Source organism: Neoarius graeffei, chromosome 5 (genome assembly GCF_027579695.1).
Source record: "Neoarius graeffei isolate fNeoGra1 chromosome 5, fNeoGra1.pri, whole genome shotgun sequence".
Classification (NCBI taxonomy): Eukaryota; Metazoa; Chordata; class Actinopteri; order Siluriformes; family Ariidae; genus Neoarius; species Neoarius graeffei.
In genome coordinates this window covers 92,609,245-92,625,217 of record NC_083573.1, presented here as the reverse complement: position 1 = coordinate 92,625,217, position 15,973 = coordinate 92,609,245, and the positions used below count along the sequence as shown (strand labels likewise).

General features: G+C 40.9%; 1 protein-coding gene across 2 annotated transcripts in view; it reads left to right on the top strand.

The window, feature by feature from the left end:
* wdr37 (WD repeat domain 37) overlaps window positions 1-15,973 on the top strand; it is a 121,760-nt gene that overhangs the window by 12,469 nt on the left and 93,318 nt on the right. Inside the window, exon 2 of one of the 2 annotated variants that reach the window (XM_060922523.1) lies at window positions 8,127-8,187. The exons of the other annotated variant lie outside the window; for it this stretch is intronic. The gene's annotated coding sequence lies outside the window, so the exon portion shown is untranslated. The remainder of the gene's footprint in view (window positions 1-8,126; window positions 8,188-15,973) is intronic. 2 annotated transcript variants of the gene reach the window in all.

Below are 15,973 nucleotides of genomic sequence, written 5' to 3'. Positions count from 1 at the left end.
TGAGAGCGCCCGAAAGGGAAAGCCGAGCTGCCATTTTGAATCCTCATTCACGGCTGTAATGCAAATGGCTTCCTCCTCGGTATACAAGTGCACTTCCATGGCAGGAGAAAAAAAACTGTTTTGCCGCCTATGTAGTCCCCTATTTATACAAATAGGAGTCATTCAGGATTCAGCCATGTTTTTGCTCTGCATTAGCAACAGTTACAGGTTTTTTAGCTTTCTCCTGAAATGGTTTTTATTTTTTGTCTTCCTCAGGGTAGTAAAACTCGCTTTCGCTGTGAACACTGTCGTTATCGCTATCCATGCTGTAAAATTAATGCTATTTTGAATCCTCTTTCACGGCTGTAATGCAAATGGCTTCCTCCTCGGTATACAAGTGCACTTCCATGGCAGGGAAAAACCAACATTTTGCCGCCTATGTAGTCCCCTATTTATACAAAATTGACTCATTCAGGATTCAGCCATGTTTTTGCTGGGTGTTAGCAACAGTTACAGGTTTTAGCTTTCTCCTGAAATGTTTTCTTTTATTTCTTCTTCCTCAGGGTAGTAAAACTCGCTTTCGCTGTGAACACTGTCGTTATCGCTATCCATGCTGTAAAATTAATGCTCTTCTCCTGAGAAATGCTGGCAAAAATTGATAAGATTTTTGATATTCTTTTAAATAAATATTATAAATGTTGACAAAAAATGCTACTATGTTTGTTGTTGTGAACGAGCGAGTCACCAAAGGTCCGTAACCGGAGTCCGTATCGTAGGATACGGACCTGTTCACAAGCCAATAAGAGCGCAGGATTTGGAACGTGAAAAAAATATTATGATGCATTTAAAAGAATAAGGTAATCCTTAGACCCAAGAGTGCTCAAACTAGGAGCAATAATAGAACAAAATAAAGAGAGAAAATGATGGGAGAGCAAGTCGCTCTCGAAACAGGCTTGTCGTGCGCAATAAAATTGTGCGTACAAATTTAAGTATTTTTCTCTCGTTATTTTGTTGTATTATGATGTATTTATACATTTCTTCATTTAGAAGAGTACTGGCTGCTGTAGGAGAAAGATTTCATAAGCTACACACATGGAATCGGCTAAGCAGGGGTGTGTGTGTGTGTGTGTGTATATATATATATATATATATATATATATATATATATATATATATATATATATATATATATATATATATAAAAAATGTGTGTGTTTAACAGGTCCCAAGATCTCAAGCCCTGACACGCATATCCATACTTGCCAACCCTCCCGATTTCGGCGGGAGGCTCCCGATTTTAGCCTCCGCCTCCCGATCGTATTTGTTAAAAACTGGATAATCTCCCGGTTTTGGGAAATCCCTACCGCCAAGTTAAAAATACTCCCGATTATGTCCAATCAGAATCGTATGAGAAACACTGCTGACGTCAACTGATTTTTAACCAATCGACGAAGAGAACGACAGTCACTTCCGTAATGTAGGATTCACCCAGGCTGTCCGATATTTTTTACAAGCAGTCAATCATCATGGCCACTAAACCCAATACCACACGGCAAAAACATGAATGCAAATCCCAGGTTGCATGGGAGAATGAGTTTCCATGGATAAGCGAATGTTCGACCAGCCAGTTACACATTTTAAGGTAAAGATACCTTAAATCAGAATATAATGGACATTTGAGTGTGAAATTAAACTAGTCTTCCGTACCATTTCAGAAACAAACTGTACAACTTCTAAAGTGTTGAGTGAAATTCTGCATGACAGAGAATGTGTTTGGTGAGTGTGTTTGAATAGTGTGGTCGTGTCTTGGTGCCATTTTGAATTTGTTTGAAAGTTTTAAGTGAACGTTTACAAGTGAATTATCTGGAAAGTGATTGATTTTGATGGAGTTTTGAGGTTTTAAGTGAGTGTATTTTGGTAGGACTAACATTTTGCATTCGAGTGAATTTCTTTGTGGAGTATATTTTTAAGAAGAAGAAGAAACCTTTATTTGTCACATGCACACTTCAAGCACAGTGAAATTGATCTTCTGTATTTAACCCATCTGAAGCAGTGAACACACACGCACACACTCAGAGCAGTGGGCAGCCACACTACAGCGCCCGGGGAGCAGTCAGGGGTTCGGTACCTTGCTCAAGGGCACTTCAGCCCAAGGCCGCCCCACGTTAACCTAACTGCATGTCTTTGGACTGTGGGGGAAACCGGAGCACCCGGAGGAAACCCACGCAGACACAGAAAGGCCCTCGCTGGCTGCTGGGTTCGAACCCAGGACCTTCTATTTTGATAGTAGGGTAGTATTTATAGTGCCGTTTTTAAATTTTGTTTGAAAACTTTCAAAGTTTGCAAATTAGCAAATTCCTTTGATGCATTCCGATAGGATTTCTAGCGCTTTTTAAAAATTCTGTTGGAAAGTGTTTAGTGAGAGAGTGAGTGAGTGCAGTATTTATTTAATTGAGTTGTTACTATTTTGGTTAAATCTTATTAAAATTATTTAATTTATATATGATATAGTTCTCTGTATTTTTACATGAGCTTACAGAAGGAAAACACATTTGATGCAATCCAATAATACTTTCATTCACTGTGACTATTTTAAGAAATGATAAACATTCTTCTAGAGCAGAGGTCACCAACCCGTCGATCGCGATCGACTGGTCGATCTCGGAGGCTTTCCCAGTCGATCTTGGGGGATGAGGAAAGAAATTGGAAGATTATACAGAAATACACTGCAGTATATCTGATTGGCGTTCATATTACATGTCTTCCGATAGGCCCACTACAGCTTTCCCCCTCTGTGTTGCAGGGTTCTTTTTTTTTTTTTTTTTAACTCCTGCTGCTTACGTCTTGTGTCTCTGAGCGTCGTCACCATGGTGATAGCCTCGCAATACAGTTCAGGGTTCTCCACGAGGGGTTTTAGAGGTGCGGGCCGCCCCCCTTTCTGTGATTCCCGCCCCTGTTTAATTTCTGCCGCCCCTTTACAAAAGGAAGCGTGATATTGCCTATAAAACCGTGAGGATAGAACCTGGCTGTCAGTGTTACTGTAGCTCTTGAAGTGTTTCCGCGGAGTGGTGGATCGGACTCGAGCCTGGCATGAACCGCTCCGACGTGCTATAATGACACCAATCTATCACCAGCCAATCAGGAGACTTAATCTAACGCATCTCCCGCCCACTCGTGTCCGTGTCTGAGACGTTGAATTTTCACAGAAGGAGGGAAGAAGTTGACTGAGGTAAGACTGTGTGATAAATTAACGAACGAATAAGAGAGGAATTTCAACATATAGGGCTTAAGTTTGTTAGCGTTAAATAAGCATTGCTTGTACAGTAGCGTTATGTCGTTACAACGCTGACCCACTTTTAACGTGCCGAGTACCGACTGTAGCCGCTAACATGCTAATTAGCTTGCTGTCAAGTTTTTCCTTTGTCGAGCTTTAAGCGTAAGGTCATGGATGTTACTGCTGCTTGTTCCTGCCGTAATATGATGCGTGATATGAACCTAACTATAAGGCACTCACTGACCGTGTTCAGTCACAGCCGTCACATTGACTCGAGTTGCGTGATGAACTGGAACCTCTGTAGCATGACAGCAGTCATTGGTAGTAGCATCACTACAAGTTCATATTTGTCTTTATTGTGTGTGTATGGTTAAAGAAAATCAGTTCATGTTGAATTGAAGTTGTCATTTTGTCGCTTAAGTTACAATTTGAGATATCATCACTGTTGTGTTGTAATTTCAGTTGACAGTTTCCATTTTATGTTCCTGTGAAATTAATTACTTTATGCCGCTTTTCCACTACCAACGCGGCTGAGTCGGGCTGAGCCGTGCCGTGCTGAGTTGGGCTGAGTCGAGCTGAGTGGGGCTGTTGGAGTTGCATTTCGACTACAACCGCGCTGAACCGTGCTGGCTGGAAGTGGGTGGACACATTGGGTGGAGTTAGCGAAAGTGGGTGGACGTCAGGTGATGTCGTTAGGTGGCGCAAACAGTGACATCAGTGAGCTTTTAAGCGGTAGTCTCACGACCCGGAGAGTAAACAATAAACACGGAGGACACGGAGTCGTTAGTGTTGCTGGTCTTGGTGCTGTGGCTTGTTGTCACCGACAACGCCAACAGATACTGGCAAGAGTGTATAGATGAGGCGAGGCGCATAAGGCTTCATAATTCTCGTAATTCTTCTTCTTCTGGGTTTACGGTGTTTACAGATCCCAGCGTGCTCGCGGGGCGTGTGTGGGCATGTGAGGACACTCCTCCTCACCAATCAGTGCACAGGGGAGTGTCTGCTCACGCCCCCATCCTCACTCGGCTCGCTTTGGCTCGCTTCAGCCCCACTCCAAAACCGTGCGAGTTTTGGGGGCTGAGTAGGGCTGAAGCGAGCTGAGTCATGCTGTTCTTCGATAGTCGAAACGCGAGCCGTGTCGGGCTGAAGTGAGCTGAAAAAGGGTAGTGGAAAAGGGCCATTAGTGTTACAATACAAACAAGACAGTGCAACTGACGTTAACAGTTCAGCTTTCTCATTACAATATTATTAGTTGATATTAATAACAATCTGAGTCATTGGTGGTTCATTCATTCTGCTCACTACAGATATAGGCCTATGTATTTTTTGTGTATAGTTAATTTCCGTTGTATGTTGTACTGAAATTAAGTCATTTCGTCAGCTCTCACAAGAAATTAAAAAGTTGAACCAGGGTCTTAAATCTTATTCAGTTAAAATTAGGCCAAATAAAAAGCCTCAACTTGAAAAAGTCTAGTCTGGATTTCTTTTTCTGTCAACGCTTCAAGGGGTAGATCTTGTTTGCCATCTAGGCAGAGGCTCGGGGTCTCGGGCATAAAAAGGTTGGTGACCACTGATCTAAAGCATCACTTGTTATTTTCTGTGGGTCTCTGTCCGTATACAATATTCAGGCAGGAGATTTTTCAGCTCAAAATCTGATTCAAGACTTCCCTTTCATTGTTCTATATTAAAATTCAAGACGAGTATTATTCAGATTTTCCACTCTGAGCTCTCTCATGCCTGATACATGAATCCCATAACCTAAAGCAGACCTGGGCATTTTACGGCCCGCGGGCCGCATCCGGCCCTTTGGTTCATTCTGACCGGCCCGCGTAAGGTTAATTAGAAATGACAAAATAAACGTATTTTCTAATTTTACCTCATGCATGGACTGAATGTGCATTGCTTTTATTTTGAAGTTGTGTTCAACAAAAACGCAATGCGCGCAACATGAACATGACATGAAATCCCACGAAACCTAATCCCGCGATAACTACTTCCGTAATTTGTCCAGACCAACCACAAACTTGTACGTCATCCTTCAAACGGTCCAGCCAATCACGCAGTGTGACGTCACCAGCAGGCGCCCGAGCCGATCTTTAGATCTGATTCCTACACCGAATCGACACGGCATCATTATTATAATATGACGTGTCTTGCTTGATATTTGGAGTAGAAAGACAATATTGTGATGTCTTTATTGTGTTTTGGGGTGAATGTGACTGAAAAAAAATGGTACAAACGTTCACGTTTTGTGAACCATCGTTTTGGGAAATTTGATTGAATAAATGACTTTTTTTTTTTTAAGGCAACCTCGTTTTTTCCATACTCTTACCAGTCTTAGCAGCTTGTAAAAACAATGTTATTTTACTGCTTTATATAAAGAAATACAAAATTTTAATATTACGCAGAATTTAGTTCAGCCTTTTGGTCCGGCCCTCCACAAAATTTTCTGTTTCTCATGTGGCCCCATGGAAAAAATAATTGCCCACCCCTGACCTAGAGTAACTGATGGAACAATATCAACAGTTCAAAAACTCTCTCTAATTGTATAAATTTCAAATGGTTTGCAATTAATTGGGATCCACCGTTTTTATCGTTTCAACCGCGCATCATACCCTCGTCCAATTGAAAATGTCGTTCACACACTTTTTTTTTTTTTTTTTCTCCCCCATGAGAATTTTGAAAAGTTGGCACGTATGCAGATCCCTTGATACATGTGAAGTGTATTATCTCCCAGTGCTTTTGTGTTGTTTACTTTTGTGTGTGTCAGTAAATAACATTATCCGTGTACCACACAAACACCGGAACACCTAATTTAGAGTATAGTCTCTCTCTTATTTCTCACCCTGGCAACAGTTAACTTGTGAATCGCTGATTTTCTTGGTCTTTTTCTCGGCTCTGCTTGGTCCTCGGCTTCGAGGGCCTCAGTGGATGCGGCACTTCGCCTTCTGTCAGGGGAGACGAACACGGCTGGCTCCTTTGGTGACGCTGATGCAGATGGAGACGGTGTTGCTTTGGGCGTTCGAACAGACGGAACTGCGTCTTTTTTCAGATCAAGTTGCTTCTTGAAGCCCATTTCCCACTGCAAATAGTTCTCAAAGTCGTCGGGCTTTATGAAGCGAGCCCCGCATATGATGCTGTGGTCTGTTGCATGTTGCCGGTTTTTCCGGGTGCCTCGCACGAAGCGCTCCCATTTCTCTCTCATTGTCCGGTCTTTTGGGAAACGATGAGTACTAATCCCATCAAGATTGGTGTTGCTACACCCTCCTGCGATACATCTGTTAACCCGGGCTGTGCTCGTTTGCCATCAGTTGCTCACGATATCGTACCATATATATCGAGTTAAACGATGTCTTTAATGTATTGTAAGCAGAGGGCGCGAATACGTTTGGCGCCAAAATTGTTCAATCATTGAGTCTCGAGACGAGGCCATGGAGACATGGGGGACGCAATTAGCGGCTTGCAGCGTCTGTAGCAGAGCGCATTGAAACTTAACAATCTACTGATAACATACCGATTGAGCCACTTCCAGTTGATATTATCCAAGCAAACTTCAGATTTGGGTCACCAAATGGCTAAAGATGTTCTCTACTTCGTCATTTGTTGTGTTTCAATAATAAAAGTCGGACAATAAAGGCACAAATGACAGAGATATTAGATACTAATTAGACAACAAACAGCCATTACGGCATGCTGCTGCCTTAAGACACGGATTCTGATCGGCTGGCTTATAATACACCAGCCAATCAGAATGAGGGTTTCAAAAAGTAGTTTGGATGAAAAAAAGGCTCATTTCTAGCGCGCATGCCCTGAGTAACTGGAAGCGCCATTTGTAAATAAAAACGTTTTCGGTTGGAACTGGTTGCAAGTAGGGATGGCGAAAACTAAAAAAAATCTTGACCGACCACCGAGCCTCATTAGCCGGTTAAAGTCGGTTAACCTACGAGTTTAAACAGGGATGCAAACGGCGCGCCTTTTTCACGGCTCGTGCAGATCCGATTTTTTTTTTTTTGGGGTGGGGGTGGGCGTTGGAGTGTCTGAATAATTTCATCAGAGTAAATTCTGTATTAAAATTACTACATCAGCAAATGCCGTTACAGTCCATGAAAACGCCGTGAAAAAGTCGGCACCTGCGCCTTTAGTTTGTGTGGAGAGATGTGATCTGCAATAACATGCATTGTTGGCTACAGACCGAAACATACTTTCAGAATGCACTGGCCAAGGCAGGACTAAACTCCATGTGCCTTCTAATAATAATTAAAAAAAAAAAAAAACAGAATAGTAATTTGTAAGTTAAAAAGCCTGTGTCTACACTTTTTTTTTTCTTTCGCCGAGTGGCAGCGGGAGGGCGGGACATGAGTGAATGGGTGTTTCTGATTTGTCAGCTGTCTTTAACTGGGGCGGGAGGGCGGGACATGACTGAATGGGTGTTTCTGATTTGTCAGCTGTCGTCCTTACACCGCATGGCACGCCCCAAGCGTTTACAACACAGAATTCCAGGTTCTCCGCTCCAAAATCGGCAGCTTCAAAATGATTGATTTTTTTTTTTTCACCGACAACTAGGGCTGGGCGATAAAATAACGATACGTATCGCGATAGACATACTTGATATCAATAGAAAATGCGTTCGATAGAACGTTTCGATAGAATTTTTTTTTTTCATGAAACAAGCGTTAGCCAGAGCCCTCTCTGGTTTAGGTCCGCTTTCAATCAACTGTTGTTGCGAAGCAAGCTTGGTTGCATGAGCAAAGGCACTCGTCCTCTGGTGCCTAGCAACGCATAGGGAGTGACACGCTGATAGCCAATCATGTAACAGTATCGCGTTTGGTTGCGCCATCTCGTTGTCTCGTGGTCGTGTTTATTTTTTTTCCAGAAACAGCGTGGCCAAGAAAAGAAAGACGAGTGCCGGAACGAGCGAGGAAATTGTGGATAAGGTCAGTAAGGTCAGATGTTACAGATGTAAAGTCTTAAGTCTACCTCAGTTTTACTTTAATTTCTTCTGTGTTTACAAAACACTGTTTTTATTTTATTAAACCTTCAATGAAAATGTACTTGAATAGTTTAAGAATAGTCTAAGTCTACCTCAGTTTCACTCAATTTCTTTTATGTTTATAAAGCACTGCATATTTTTATTTGTTTTTAAATGTTATTCACCAGAGGGTGAACTTTTTTTGCACTAAACTTGCAGTAAAAAATTAAAAATATGACCGTCCTTCTCACATAGCAGGTTTTGCTATGTTTACATTTAACACTTTGCTCATGTTTTTATAACACTTGAGTTTTTTAAGCACTTTATTATTGATAATTGCTCAGTTTTTGTTGTGATCGTAACATTGAACATGCGTGTTGACATTCCTTGCTTATTGGCTGTCAGAGGAAGTTTAAGTTTAAAATAAATGTTTGAATTTAGTATTGTTCCCTCCTGGTCCTTATTTTAAATGGGTCATAAAATGTTTCAATGATTATCGATATCGACCAATATGAAACACTTATATCGTGATACAGATTTCAGCCATATCGCCCAGCCCTACCGACAACCCAAAAAAAATTAACCGGTTGACGTTGATTCGGTCAACCACCGGTCAAACGGTCATCGGTTAATGGAACAGTCCACCGTACTTCCATAATGAAATATGCTCTTATCTGAATTGAGACGAGCTGCTCCGTACCTCTCCGAGCTTTGCGCAACCTCCCAGGCAGTCAGACGCGCGGTCATTCCTGTTAGCAATGTAGCTAGGCTCAGCATGGCCAATGGTATTTTTTGGGGCTGTAGTTAGATGCGGCCAAACTCTTCCGCGTTTTTCCTGTTTACATAGGTTTATATGACCAGTGATATGAAACAAGTTCAGTTACACAAATTGAAACGTAGCGATTTTCTATGCTATGGAAAGTCCGCACTATAATGACAGGCGTACTAACACCTTCTGCGCGCTTCGACAGCGCATTGATACGGAGCTCAGATATTAGGGATGTCCCGATCCGATCACGTGATCGGAAATCGGGCCCGATCACATGGTTTCAGACTCGATCGGAATCGGGCATTGCCTCCCGATCAGGGATCGGATATATATCTATATAATATATATTCTCATTTTTAACACATCAATAGCTATGCGTTGGCACGGAGTGAGACCAGACCTCTTGTCTCAACACAGCAACATCAACGCGTGCGGCATGACATCACTTTGTAGCGGAGACGCTATTGGTTATTGGCTGCCCGTTGCCGGCAAAGTTGAACACGGAAGCAGTTCGAAGCGGAAAGCAAAGCATGAGATCATTTTTTTTTTCGTTGGATGACAAAAGAAACGGGCTCAAACCTGAAAGGGTAGAAATGCTTGTTTTCATCAAGAAAAACGTTCATTTCCTTAATTGAAATTACTGTACACCACTGTGAGATGCGTTCTTAAAAGCAAATTACCGGCACTGTGGCACTTTTTTTTTTTTATTTGTTTACATTCCTGCCAGGTATTTTAAGGTTATTTTTTAAATTTGTTATTTATTGTTCAAACTGCCTCACGTAAGTGCTCTGTTTGCTAACGGAGTTGTTGGATGTTAAAATAAGGTGTTAAATAAAAAATGAGGAACATCCTGGATCCGTTTCTTTCCTCGTCTTTATTTTTTATGGATTATAAGAAGTATCGGATTGGGACTCGGTATCGGCAGATACTCAAAATCAAATGATCGGTATCGGATCGGAGGGCAAAAAAACCTGATCGGGACATCCCTATCAGATATCGAAGCGCGCAGAAGGTGTTAGTACGCCTGTCATTATAGTGCGGACTTTCCATAGCATAGAAAATCGCTACGTTTCAATTTGTGTAACTGTGTAACCTGCTACAGAACCGGGAGATATGCATGAAGTATGTCATATATGGGATTTTCAAGTGAATAAACGATGTCGTATCGTACCCCCGAAAATCGTGCATGATCGAGTATCGCGAGCTGTGAGCACAGCCCTACTGTTAACCATTTTAATAATTACGTGATAATGTTGAAGAAATTCACAGAAAATCACCAGGTCGTTTTCCCATAAACAAACCAGCGCTGACGTAGGATTCAGAGGGAGGCGTCCCGCAAATCAATGTTTGCCGGGAAATCCAAACGGCAAGTTTTTTCAGAGGCGGACCTATTCGCCTCAAATGGCTTGATTTCAACTGAATTTTTCTGATATTGCACAAGGTAAAAAAATTGCAGAGAATGCAGAATGTGATGGATATTTGACCAAAGTTTAATAAGAGAATTACCGTATTTTCTGGACTATAGAGCGCACCTGTATATAAGCCGCATCCGCTCTATTTAAAAAAATTAAAAAAAAGATATACAAGCCGCACCGGGCTATAAGCCGCAGATATCCATGTTGAAAAATTAGATATTTACTGCATGTACAGAACGATTTTGTACTGTAAATGTACATGTATGTACCTGAACAGATTCTTTCCGAACAGTGCCTTTTAACACGGCAGCAACTTTGCTGATTAAAACGGAACAGAACCAAGAGAAAATAACCGGTATTTATTTACCTTCATTTCTCCTGTGTTTGAAACCACAAGTCACTTTAATCATCTTCGCTGGATTTGAAAATAATTACCAGTTAGTAATTTGTCGTGCGTGTTCTATCTGCTAAAGATCTGCTAATTCTTCTTTGCACTGATTTTCCGTCTATCTTATTTTTGATTCTACTTCCGGTTAGAGCGCCCCTAGCGGTGGAAGAAAAATCCACAGAATAGCCGCACCTTTGTATAAGCCGCATGGTTCAAAACCTAGGAAAAAAGTAGCGGCTTATAGTCCAGAAAATACGGTACGTTGATCTCGCTCCTGAATTTACCCAAATTGTGCACTTCAAATAGGATTCATTTTAGTACCTGAGGATCTAAAGGTAAACTCTGTATACTGGCATTACTCTTATCATCATAGATCATTCTACCATAACAGAGGCCAGTTAAGTCCCAGCTCCTTAAATTGCTGAATTGATTATTTTGATCATTCTATTAAGTTTTTCTAGTAGCATTTGGGGTCTTGGACATTCACAGTGAATTTTAGGACAGTAGTCCTGGTGACTAATTAATAAAAGCCTGACATGACAGACATGATAAATGACAATAGAAACACATCGGTTTCTATCATCAAAATCTGACCGACAAACTAACGTCTACCATCATATTCTGACAGACACTCATAGCAACAAAACTGTTTCTTACATTATTAATCTGACAAATTTAGTAATAATATTAAATACCTCATCACTAGAACCAAATAATAAAATAAAATATTGAAATAAAGATGAAATTTATTTTCAAAATTGAAATATCAACAATAATGGTCAGAACAGTGACGATAGACACGACTGTGTCACTTTCGCGGGGAAATAACACATTGAAACGGCCTGTCGGCTGAAAGGGTCGCAAGTGGCTCTGATTTATCTCAACTTAGGATAGTTTTCCTCCAGAAAAATGTAAATATGAATGCACAAATATATTCTCAATGTTCCTATCGTCAAACATTTCTATCGTCAGGATAGCTGACTGAAAATCTTACCTTGACTTATTTGATGAAATCTAGCTGTCAGAACTCCAAGTCTTGCCCGGAAGTAAATGTCTGCTGTCACAAAAATCACGCGCAGTAGAATTTCCTCTTTGCGTCAGTCAACATGTGCGTGGCGAGGGCTTGAATTTTGCTATCGTCAGGATGAGTAGCATGCTATAGATGCACAATGGTGTAACATAGGGAAAAAAATTAAAAATTCAGGTTTTGATTTTATGTACTGAAATAACTATAAGGCACAATTTTTACAATAGCTATATAAATTAGTTGTTTTAACCTTGAAATCAGCATTTTAATGATTACACATAATGCATTGTTTATCGTGCTAAAACAAGCAAAAATGTCGTAAGACAGTGGAAATACTACCTTCACGTGGCGTCTTTCTCGATCGCACGTGCCTAGAAGCGTACCTTCTAGAACATTCCTGGGTGGTCACGGACTGTCACGTAGCCTAGTTCGGTTGTGAAACTCGCTAGGATGGAGTATTTTCGCGAGTTTAGTGGCAAACTTTTGCGCCGCAATTCCTCTATTCTCGAAATTTGTAACCTGAAACCCTACAAGAAATGTTTCATAATGTTTGGGATTTAGAAAAATGCTTCTAGCAAGTTTATTTCGCTGTATTTTTCCGTGAAACTTGGCATAAATCATCCTTAAGTGATGAGCGTGACATTGTTATTTTGGTCTGGGTCACGGAGTTAGTTGGAAGCGGGAGAAATGAGAGTTTCTCAACTACAGCAGCACTTCTCACCATAGATGGCTGGTGTGTTTCACGGCGTTTGGGATTTACTAAATCTCTAGATCTACTGAAGCTACGAGGATATAAATCACCAGGATTCTAATTTACTGGGGGAGAAGTATTATATATTTTTTTTGAAAGGTTTATTCGCGCTACAAGTCCATGAAAGTTGGAATAGTTCGTGAAGGGGTTAGTTAGATTTTGGTAGCGTGACGCGCACAACAAGCAAAAGAAAAAACCAGTTTTCTTCCGAATTTCCTTGCTTTATCAAAATTATTTTTTGATACATTAAAAGACTGTGTTTAATATTTAAGCAGTTTTTTATTATAGAGAATATTTGATCAAAACTTTCAAAACAGCATTCAGAGTGATTTTTCACGGGTGTAAATGTTACGCGTGACGTCCATAATTACGTTAAATTTTAAGAACTAAAATTCTGTTAAAAATTAGAGATTTGTGCCATCATTCTGGGGTTTTGCTGAATAATACTTTAGGGAGTTCTCTTACAATGCTGAAAATTCAATGAGTTTTGGTGAAATTCTAGAAGAGTTATTTACGTTTTAACGCGCCTGATAGCGATTGTGCTCACACAGCGTGCTACTCATACAGGTGCATTTGACTGACAGACTGACGACAGCGTTTTTAAAAAATAACTGTGGGCTTCTCATCGTGAACGAAATAGTTTTTTCGCCGTTAATCTATTTCAACTCTATCTGTTGACACCCAAAAATGATAAAGCCTGCTTCCACACGATAACTACCAAAGATCCATAATGGCCGAGTCTATCGTCAGGTCATCTGACAGAAATTCGCTGACGATAGCAGCAGGGATAATGAAAGTGATTTTTAAAATGGGAGTTATGTCTGTCAGATATGTCAAAGAAATAGAACTTTATTCTTTAAAAATCTTTTATTGATATACTCGGTGTATTTTTAAATGACGTGCTGGTTTAGAAGACCAAATACCATATTTTCAATCTTGAAAATATTACCTCGCTGAAAAAAGGACAAGAAAAATTTCTTATTTTGTGGGCAAGTGGTTAATGGATCCAGTTACGGTAGAATCTGCCAGAGGCCGTCGCAACTTTTGTTTGCAGAGGTTTACGCCCATACTCGGTAGTGGAAAGTGAAGGATTCAGGTACTCGAACCACACTATGTTATGATGCAATGTAAACATCTGACTGGAACTGTGATACCCATGATGTATGCATCTGTGAAAGATGCGATACGAATGAAAATGCAGTCAGCAAACAGTCGCTATCACGTGTGACACTTGGACATCGCTGTCAACGCAGTCCTAGTATCCACTGTTAGCTCGCCTGGCAAAGCACTACGTCTGTGTCCCAGGGACCAGTATTGCGTCGGAGAGGGTGTTTTCCACTGCGGGTGATATCGTCACTGCCAAAAGAAGCTGCATCACCCCAGAACACATCAATGAGCTCCTTTTCCTCAACAAGAATCTCTGTCTCTTAAGTGTGACAGTTTAAAGTGCTGATGACACGTTTTTGACATCTTTGGCAATGTTTTATAACATAAAAAGTAATTCCCGATGATCCATATATTAATTCACGAAGGCGCCTATTTTACAAGTTATGAAAAAAAAGCGCGGCTATTTGGGCAAATTTGACGGGGCTGCAGCACCCAGGAGACGAAAGAGGAGGAGGAGCTATATGACGTCAGCGAAAGAACCTTCCTCCTAACTTACCAGTTTGTTGTTGATGCGACAGGTGTTCAGTTTATCATTATTAGTATTTTTATTATACATTTTGTATGTATGTTATTATGCCTTCGCGTTGTGTTGCCGGCTTTTGCTCCAAAACCCACAAGGATGGGGTAAGTTTATTCAAGTTTCCCAGAGATCCCGAGCTGCATGCGAAGTGGGTGAAGCAAGTCAGGCGCACTCGTGACAAGTGGGAGCCCTCACCAACATCCGTCCTGTGCTCTGAACACTTCGATTTGGATTGTTTTGACACCCTTCCCAGCTTAAAAGAATCTCTTGGGTGTTCAGTTCAGCACAAACGTGTGTTGCTACCATCAGCAGTGCCTACACAGTGTTGCCAGATTGGGAGGTTTCCTGCCCACTTGGGCGGTTTCAAGTGCATTTTGGTGGGTTTTGAACATATTTTGGGCTGGAAAACTTCAGCGGTATCTGGCAACACATACTGCTGACGTTTTCCAGCCCAAAATATGTTCAAAACCCACCAAAATGCACTTGAAACCGCCCAAGTGGGCGGGAACCCTCCCAATCTGGCAACACTGCCAGTATTCCGGAGGGGGTCTACTAGTAGCTATGCCGGATCCAAAGACAGTCCTCCTGTCAGAACATGTGTTGTGAAACGACATAAGATAAAGGTACGTAGAGCTATAGATTCTACATGATGATCATAAATGTAATCATAAAGTCGGCGTGATATCAGTCGTGTATTTGCTTGTGAAAGCTTGCGGCTTTCGTGTAACTGCCGCCTAGCAACGAGAGGCAAAGGGTAAAGAGGGTAGGCTATCATAGATTCTATTCGGAAGAGATCAACACAATTCTAGACTCCCAGAAGAGGAAGAGCTAGCACTAGAGAGTTCACCGGCGTTTTCATGCGCCATTTCCATTGAGTAGAACCAGAGTAGAACAGCCAGTGAACCGCAGCGTGTTCTTCCGCTGACGTCACAGCATGGCCGCGAGCCACAGACCCAGTTTTCTTGCGCTGTGCAATTAAAAGTTGGATATTCGCGTAACAACAGCTTCTTTTCACGTAATTATAACAGAAATCTAACATGTTTGCCATGTTGTATAGTTTATTTAAGAAATTGCATAGAGTCATGTTCGTGTCATCAGCACTAAGTTTACTGTCTTCATTTTGTTAATATTAATACTTTTGTTAATATTTTTTCACTTGATATAATTTGCTGCAACGTTCATTTGCACTTTTTTAATTACAGGAAGATAAGACAGTTTTGTTTACAGTTACGTGTGAACTGTCAAATTTACAAAATAAAGACGTGTATTTTGCAACGTATTGTATGGAGATAGTCATTATTTAAGAGCAGATTGAATTGATTCAGATCGAGTTGGATCATGATTAATTCATTTAAAACCCTAAGAATCGAAATCGAACCGATCTAGGAAATTGACTGTGATACCCAGCCCTACCTACCAATATTTCGAGGCAGGTTTCGTGCCGGAATGTTATGGGAAATTCCCGATAAAGAAAAATGCCTTATTATGACTAAGTTAAACTCAAACATGGATTTTAATACTAATAAACAAGCCAGGGCCTAGATCTAGCATATTTTATGGTGTTTCGCCTCGTCTTCATTATCAGTACATAACAATCATGCTGCTAGTCGAGCCCAGCATCGCATCCAAACCAAAGCCCACATCCAGATCTGTGTTTTAATGTTACACAGAGCTTTCATGCTAATCTGATAGAAAATGTTCTCCACACACGGAA